An 8843-nucleotide genomic window follows, 5' to 3' on the forward strand; every position below is an offset into this window, starting at 1 on the left:
TGAGGGGACTTTATGGAGGGATGGGGCCAGTGGCTCTTCCACTGGCCGTCCCTTCCAGACGGCTTCTGTTTCGCGGGCGCGCACGCGCCCGTGGGGCTGCTGTACTCCCTGGGTGCTCTCCCCGCTCTAGCGGGAAGGGCTCCCGGGAGCCTTTGTTGGTGTTGGCACGGGACCAGAGGGGGGTGTGATGTCTGGAGGCGGGGGTCAGCGAGTTCTCCTGGTGGGCGGGGCCAGTAGGGGCCGGGGCGGCGCTGGGGCTTGTTGTTCACGGCTAGCGCCGGTCCCAGGCGGGGCCGGCCTGGGCGGCGTGGTTGGGGCCTTCCCTGCTTCGGACCCGGGGAACGGGGGGACCATTGGGGCTGTGGCTGCGGCTCCGGATCCCTCTGCTGTTGCGGTGGCAATGTCGGCCATGACGGCGGCGTTTGCTCCGTTTTTGTCAACTTTGTCCCTGTGTGGCGTTTCCATGGTTCCCGCTTCGGTCGACGCGGCCGTTCTCCCAGGTGCTTCTGGCCCCACCATGGCGCAGTTTCTACAGGCGTGTCGCAGTCTGGGCTCTGCCGCTGCGTTGCTGGGTGGCGCTACCCCATCGCCCACAGGGGCGTCTGCTTTCATTCCCGCCGGGGGGGCTTCGGCTCCCGTGGCGGTTGTCCCTTCTTTTTCAGGTGCGGATCCGGGTGGCGATCAGGACAAGGAGCCGGTCGTGGCGGACGTTTCACCTTCCGGAAGCGAGCCTACCGGTGAGTGGGACACCGATACAGTTGCTATATCGCTGAAGTCCTCTTCTTCCTCGTCCGGCAGTAGATCCAGTAGATCTTCTTCCTCTTCTTCTTCGTTCCAGTCGGCGATTAGTAGCACCGCAAAGGCTAAGAAGAGGGCTTACAAGTACGCGCGGCGTGAGGCGCGGCACCGGGATAAGCGGTCTCGGAAGAGTAGTAGTAGTTCCCGTAGGGAAAGGAGGAGGCGTAATTTGCCGGGTGTGGTTCGCTGCGAGTACACGGCAGTCTTACGAGGATTGCGTGAGAGTTGCAGGAGGAATATTAGACGGGGGGAATACGTCGACCTTTTTACGTTGACGGAGGACACCAAGAGGGAAGGTAAGGAAGCGCTTGCGAAGGGCGGTATTGGGGCGGAGGCCTTTCGCTCGTATGACAACTGGTTGGCGGGTTTCTGTGTCTTCGCGGCGTGCTACTTGGAGGATAGCCCTGATGAACACACGAACATCATCAGGTATATATTCACCTCGTGCATGACATGCAGCGTCAGTCTAAGGACGATTCGTGGCTGCATTATGACAAGCAGTTCCGTCAGAAACACTTCAGATGCAAAGATGTGGAGGTATGGCTTCGGGTCACGCGAGCGCAGGATATGAAGATGGTGACTAAAGGGGAGTCAGTGGCGCAGGCCACGGTGGCGAGTCAGTTTCGGCCCACAGTTGAGGCTCCGCCACGCCGCCCTTGGACCGCGGTCCGAAGGGGAAGTGTTTTGCGTTCAACAATTCCACGTGCCCCCTCGGGCAACGGTGTCGTTTTCGCCACCTTTGCTTACGATGTAACGGATCCCACCCGGCTTCCAATTGCTTCCGCGCAGGCGACCGGGTGCTAAGGCGGCCGCGGGCTCGGCTGGAAAAACAACTGGGGGGCTTGCCGCTAGTTAGGGCGCCGACCCCGGTTCGTTTTGGGGCCATGCTCAAATGGTTGGGGTGGTACCCAAACACAGACGACGCAAAATTTCTGCGGGAGGGTTTTGCGTCGGGTTTTCGTTTGCCAGTAGTGGGGGAGGTTTTAGTTCGGGCCGCCAGGAACCTGCAGTCTGCTCGGTATTTCCCCGACGTGCTTCGGGAAAAGGTTGAGCAGGAGGTTCGCCTAGGGAGAATGGCGGGCCCCTTTGCGCTGCCGCCTGTCGAGGATTTGATTATTTCCCCGGTGGGGGTCGTGCCCAAAAAGGCTCCGGGTAAGTTCCGGCTCATTCAGCATTTGTCTTATCCATCTGGGTCCTCGGTTAACGATGCAATTTCACCGGAATGTTGTACGGTGGTGTATCAGTCCTTTGAGGATGCTCTGGGCATGGTTCGGGGCTGTGTCCCCGGGGCCCTCATGGCTAAACTGGATGTTGAATCGGCTTTTCGCTTGCTCCCTTTGCACCCGGAGTCATTTCGATTCATGGGTTTCCGCGTCAGGGAGGAATACTTTGTAGACAAGTGTCTGCCTATGGAGTGTTCCGTTTCGTGTGCCTTTTTCGAAAAGTTCAGCACCTTTTTACATTGGTGTGTGGAGTTTTCTTGCGGAGGTAGCGGGATTGCACATTACCTTGATGATTTATTGTGTATGGGACCCGCGGGTTCACCTTGCTGTGGTTTCCTGCTGTTGTCGCTGCGTGCCTTGTTGGGGCATTTTGGCGTCCCTGTGGCCGAGGATAAGACGGAGGGGCCTCTCTCCTGTTTGTCCTTTTTTGGGTATCGAGATCGATACGGTCGCGGGGGCTTGCCGGCTGCCTCAGGACAAGGTTGCGAAGCTTCGGGAGTCCATTGCGCAGTGCTTGGAGCGGCATAAGGTGACGTTGTGGGAGGCTCAATCCCTCCTAGGACTGTTGAACTTTGCCTGTCGGGTGATTCCCATGGGCAGGGTTTTTTGTAGGAAGTTGGAGCGGTCCACGGCTGGGGTGTCCAGGCCACACCATTTTTTCCGTTTCTCGGCTGAGATTAGGTGGGACCTCGCTGTGTGGGTTTCGTTTCTGGCGGATTTCAATGGTGTGCTTATCTGGATGGCCCCGCTCGTTGACAGTTTCGACCTGCAGTTGTTTACGGATGCGGCGGGCTCGTCGGGGTTCGGTTGTTATCTAGACGGGGCTTGGTGCGCGGCTTCATGGCCCAAGTCTTGGTCGCGGGAGGGGCTGACCGGCGACCTGTTGTTGCTGGAGCTTTTTCCCATCATGGTGAATTTGGAGGTTTGGGGGGAGCGCCTTCGCGATCGCAGTATTTCTCTTCCGCTGCGATAACTTAGGGGTCGTGCACGCGGTTAACAACCAAAGAGCTAAGGCCCTCCGGGTCCTTCGGGGTGTTGTCGCGACTCGTGCTGACTTGTATGCGCTGCAATATTCTGTTTCGGGCTCAACACGTCCCCGGGGTAGATAATGGGATCGCCGATGCATTGTCCACGGGGCAGTGGGATAGGTTCCGTTTGTTGGCTCCGGAGGCTGATTCAGCAGGTTTGCCCTGCCCTTCTTATGTTTGGCAGGTCATCATGGCGGATTGGAAGGGCTAGCAGAGCTATCTTTGGCTCCGTCCACTCTCGCAGGATACCGTCGGGCCTGGAAGGAGTGGGAAGACTTTTCCCGTGACCAAGGGTCTAGAGGTAAGAGGGGTCAGAGATTGTTTCTAGACTTCGTTTGGCAACTCTTCGTAACGGGAAGATCGAGGGCCGTGGTGTCTCGATACCTCGCCGGGATATCCTTTTATTCAAAATTGAAGGGTATGCCAGATTTTACGAAGGGTTTCCTGCTGACAAGGGTGCTTAAAGGTTGGGCGCGCTTGGCACCGGTGCCTCCTGATGGCCGGCGCCCTATTGATGCGTCCCTGCTTTCTTCCCTCTTAGGGGCGGTGGCGGGGGTGGCGGACTCCCGTTTTGAAACACTGCTGTTTCAGCTGGCTTTTTCCATGGCTTTCCATGGCGCGTTCAGGGTTTCTGAGCTGGTTGCGGCTTCTAAGAAGTCCGAGGCCATGATGCGGAACGCGGATGTTGTCGTGGGTGGGGGGTCCGTGCTGTGCAGGCTGCGCCGCTCCAAAACTGATCAGATGGGTAGAGGTCATTGGATCACTTTGGCACCATCCGGTGGTGGGGACTGTTGTCCGGTGGCATTGGCTGGTCGGTATGCGGAGGTCAGGCCCTTGTCTGAGGGGTCTTGGCTGCTGCATTACGATGGGTCGCCATTGACGAAGTACGAATTTACATGGATGATGCGGCGCTGCCTGTCCAGTTTGGGCCTCTCCCCTCAGGACTTTGGTTCGCATTCCTTTAGAATCGGGGCCGCTACTTCCGCAGCATCTGCAGGGCAAGCCGTGTACAAAATGAAGGCTTTGGGCCGCTGGAAGTCGGCGGCTTATAAGCGTTACATTCGGCACGTTGTTGCGTAAGCGAGTTTGTTTCTACTAACATGTTGTTCATTTACTGCGTTATATGTTTCAGTTCAGTTTGTTCGTTCGTTCTTGTTTGTCTCCCCTGTCCTCCCTACTCGAATGGCTAGCTACTCGCCACTGCTGGCAGTGGGGGTCTGGAGTGCTTCGCGATTTTTTGCCTGAACTGACGAACTGATTTGGCTTAATTCATTCAATTCGGCTAATTGACATCTAATTACAAGTTCCTCAGTAGGTTTTTACGTTTCACCTCCAGCCGAGTTATCCTGTGTGTCCCTACACCCCCCCCAACCCTAACCCCCCCCTTCCCTCCCCCTTTTTATTATTTTGCTTTTCCTTTTGTTTCTTTCTGTTGCTTCGATTGGTCTGAAGCTTGTCCAAGAGGAAAGTCATAGTCCTCTATTCAATTTTTCTTTTTGGCAGATCCTTGTTTTGGTAGTTGGTTCCTGTTCTGGGCTGGGTTTGGTTTTACCTCGCATATTCACATTTGTTTATCTGTCTTTCCCTTTATAGGTTGGCGGGAGGATGTGTGTGGTGTGTGGGTGATTGGTCACTCCTATGTTTATTGGGCAGCCGAGTTTGTGGCTGCGGAAGGGGCTCCTTGCTTCGTTGGGTCGGATGACGTACGGTGGATAGGTGTTCGGGGTATGCTTTGGCATGACCTGAAAGCGAAGCGTATGGAGCAGGTTCGGCGGTTTGGCATCCCCAAACTGTTGGTGATAAGGAAGGAACGACCTGGGTAAGAGGAAGGCGGTAAATCTTCGATTGGCCATCATTCAGGATTTGCAAGTGATTGCGGGCGCTAGGCCAGGCTGTTGGCTTATCTGGTCTTGTATAGTGCCGCGGTTGTGTTGGCGTGGAGTGGTGGATTGTCGGGCAATCGATGTGGCTCGCCGGAAAGTGAATGCCGCTGTTGCTAAGTTTGTGGTGGCCCATGGCGGTGCGGTAGTTTGGCACCAGCGGATCAAGTTCCAGTGCTTCTACTTGTTTAGACCTGATGGGGTGCACTTGACCGGACAGGGACTATCTATATTTCTGGAGGATCTGTTTTCGGTGGTTGGTTCGGTGGGTTAGGGGTATGGTGGCGGTGCGTAGTTTCTGTGGAGCAGAACTTCGCTGTTGGCGGGAAAGAACGGCAAGTTAACTTTTTTGTATTAAAGAGTGGATTGGAGGTCGTTTGCTGGTTGATTTTTAGGTGCGCTCTCCTTCGCTGACTGGTATTACATCTGCTGGACCGCCTTCATGGGTGGCAGCCTCATCACCTTCATGGGTGGGTAGTCAGGATGGAGGTTGAGCGGATACCTATTGTTTGTTGGAAGGTTTACGTCAGTTTTTTATAAGATTTAGGTGTATTGAAGCAATTCATTTAACTTTTTACAAGGCATAGATAATGTTGGTGCATGAATTGGGATCCAGAATTTTCATTTTAAATATATTTATTTTAATATTTAGGGTCCGGGGGGAGGGTTGCATGTAATATTACTATATCTCTCTCAGGAAAACATGTTAAGAGGTCACCAAACATCAGCTATAACCATGGTGCTCATTTAATGACACAGTATGAAATAATTAATTGTCTCCTCTTTTCGGTTCATCACTGCTCATTGTAGTTCTGTGCTGCACAGTGGTTCCCAGTGGTGTACTAGGTGGTTTGGTAGTTGGGCTCGGTTTTGGATTCTTTTTCTGAAGAAGAAAAAAATGGTATTTAAATGTTAGTAAATGGACAACCTGCACTTTACTGAGTAAGTAAACTGATTTTATATATATATATATATATATATATATATATATATATATATATATTATTATATAATTTATATATATTATAATATAATTATTTATATTATATATATATATATATATATATATAATAAATTAGAAAAAAAATATGACCTTTTTTTTTTAAACTGTGTTTTCTGCTAAATTATTCCTGTTGAAATATGTTTGTACTATTGGCTGTGGTATGGAAGCATAATAGTATAAATATCAGTGGATTCCTCAAACTCAAAAAAACAGTACTTAACCAGTGGAGGGACTTATTTAGCAGTAATGTGGATGTACAACCGTATTCACAATTATGCATGTAACAGCATGGAGCAGAGCTGGAGAAGAACACAAGCCAGTGACTGTACAACCATATTTGTGCAGGAAAGAAGCAGTGATTAGAAGTGTTGAATGCAGTATATACCAGGCTCACTAAATGAAACACGTCCGTGTCCCACTGTGCCACTCTTACACATTGACAAGTTAGCGCAGCGCATGCACAGAAGACCAAGTGGCTACAATCTTGGTAAAGGTAGTAGTGCTCTCCAGGTTTCCAATATATTCCAATATACATTTACAAGCTATATTGTACCATTCCCATTGGATAACTTACACAGAATATGGGGTGGTCATCTCTGGGACCCGGCTAGAAGAAAATAATAAATAATAACAGACATTAATACTGTTTGGGAGATATCTATATTACAAATATTGGTTTAAAATATTCTCTGGCTATAATGACCTGCTTACATACCATGTTACTAGCAGGTATGCATGTACAGTATGTATTTTTTGCATTGTGTTCATGAATGCTTTGCCCACTGGGCACTAGCACACGTAAGATATGGAGCTCATCATCATCATCTGCCTCACCCAGCAGTGTGGTAGGCTCACCCAACTTTGCACAAAAATCTCTGTTGATGATGTAGAATGGCAGGGTTATCTTGAGCTGGAGTGACACTATTGATGCACAAGGAATACATACAATATCCCAGCTGTCGGGATGCCGTCAGTCAAAATAGCAACTGTGGCATTCCGGGATAAGCAATCCATTGCGCCAATATTATAGCAGATGTTGATAATATCCAATCCTACAGGAGAATTTTCAGCAAAACTAAGCATACATATCATAATTAGAATTCCTCAGTTCAAAAATACCTATTTTTGTCAAGCCTAAAGCTGTTTACATTGTAAAGCTGCCTCTATACCACTCTCGTGCTGAGCAAGAAACCTTATCATGTACTGATGAGCTTAAACAGCAGCAAAAGAGACTGTAGGTGTTCCTGTCTAAGCACTGGCCGCATCATACTTTGAAAGTCCAGTAGACAGAGATTGGACTGAAATAGCTGCAATGTGTATGACATTCCTGGAAATCATTAGGAGGGAAATGATGGCTCACAAGAAAGCCAATGTTACCTTTTCATGCGTCTTTTCATGATGTGTTGGTATTCCTTTCTACAGTAGGAGTAAGGAAAATAATATTAGTGAGCCATACATTTGCAACAAATTGGGGAAATTCCATGACTAGATTGGATCACACCAATTCCATCCCAAAAATTATTGTAATCCATGATTTGGGGATTTTTAACATGTTGGATTTTGCAGATCACCTGTCAATCATGAGGCAATAACAGTAGTGTAAGGATGTTTTATATGAATATGATCAATATAATACCATATAGTGGAAATAATTAAGTTGATAGTTTGTGTATGTCACATATAAAAAAGAAAACCATAAAGCAGAAATAATGTATGTCAATTAATTTTTAGTTTATTGACAACAATGAAACTGCCCAGAAAAACGAGAAGCCTTTTCCAAAGATGTGCGCTGCCAGCATCCATAGAGTAATGTACACAAATCATAGATAAGTCAGGAGTGCTGGTATGTTGTCAACATACCGTTCATGGCAAATAGTCATTTGGCGTAATGATTCAGCAGACTGTGAGCAGGCTCAGATAATGAACTGCTGCATATACACCTTTAGCCAGTGAGAACACATGTAGATAGATGCAGTAGCCAAACGGATTGTCTTCCCTATTCTATTAAATCTAGTGCAATTTTTTTTTTTTTAAATATTTATGACTTTACTGTGATTGTACTTGGAGCTGAATAATGCTAATTGTATTCTTTAACAAAGACTACATTGGGCCACACATTTTGCACATATGTGGCTGCAGTTTATTGATTTGCAGCAGCTCCCTCTCCCGGCGCTTCATGGAGAGGGAGGTTCAGTTGAGCAGACTGGGGTGTGGTGTGGACATCCAAGTCATTGCAGCCTCGCCACCCTGTGACGTTTTGCTGTCATAGCTATTATAACGCCGCTGGGGTTTGGGGCTGTGATAATGAGATCCATAGAAAATGAGGTCACCTTGTCTCTTGTCCCACCCACTTCCCCATAGAATTGCCTGGATGCAGGGGAGGAGTAGTTAGAGTTCAGCCAGTATTGGATGATTGGTGTGGGGTTGGAAATATCAGGAGGGACAAGAGAATACAGTGGTCACTATGGAAGTGTAGCGGAGGAAATCTGGTGTCAATCAAACTATAAGTGCTAAAATTAGTGATTAAACTGCAACTTAGCTTTAAAATATAGATAATAAATGTACAGCTACTACAAATTATAACTGATCATAACTTACTGATAATATATACGAATACATTTATAATACAGGAAAGAATCTATTAATCTTTTCAGAAATCATATACAAAGTGGGTAATTTAACTAGAACAAACTGTGCCCCTAGGGGCTAAACTATCACAGATTTCACAAACAGGATTGAATAGGAACTGGCTCTTCCATAACTTTTAATAAAATAAATATTTGAGGAAATGTGATAAAACTGGTACGTCATGAAAGGGGCTTTAACTCATATCAAGCAATTATATTTTGATTCCAGTAATAACTTAATTGTTTGGGAGATATCTATATTACAAATATTGGTTTAAAATATT

General features: G+C 48.3%; 1 long non-coding RNA gene across 1 annotated transcript; it reads right to left on the bottom strand.

The window, feature by feature from the left end:
• Positions 1-5628: 5628 nt before the first annotated feature.
• Positions 5629-7350, bottom strand: LOC134943547 (uncharacterized). The gene is made up of 3 exons (XR_010181626.1): positions 7310-7350; positions 6507-6539; positions 5629-5812 (listed from the first exon to the last, which is right to left on the bottom strand). It is a non-coding gene; the product is annotated as an uncharacterized LOC134943547 (long non-coding RNA).
• Between the last annotated feature and the right edge of the window lie 1493 nt (positions 7351-8843).

The sequence above is a fragment of the Pseudophryne corroboree genome, chromosome 1 (assembly GCF_028390025.1).
Source record: "Pseudophryne corroboree isolate aPseCor3 chromosome 1, aPseCor3.hap2, whole genome shotgun sequence".
NCBI classification, from domain to species: Eukaryota; Metazoa; Chordata; class Amphibia; order Anura; family Myobatrachidae; genus Pseudophryne; species Pseudophryne corroboree.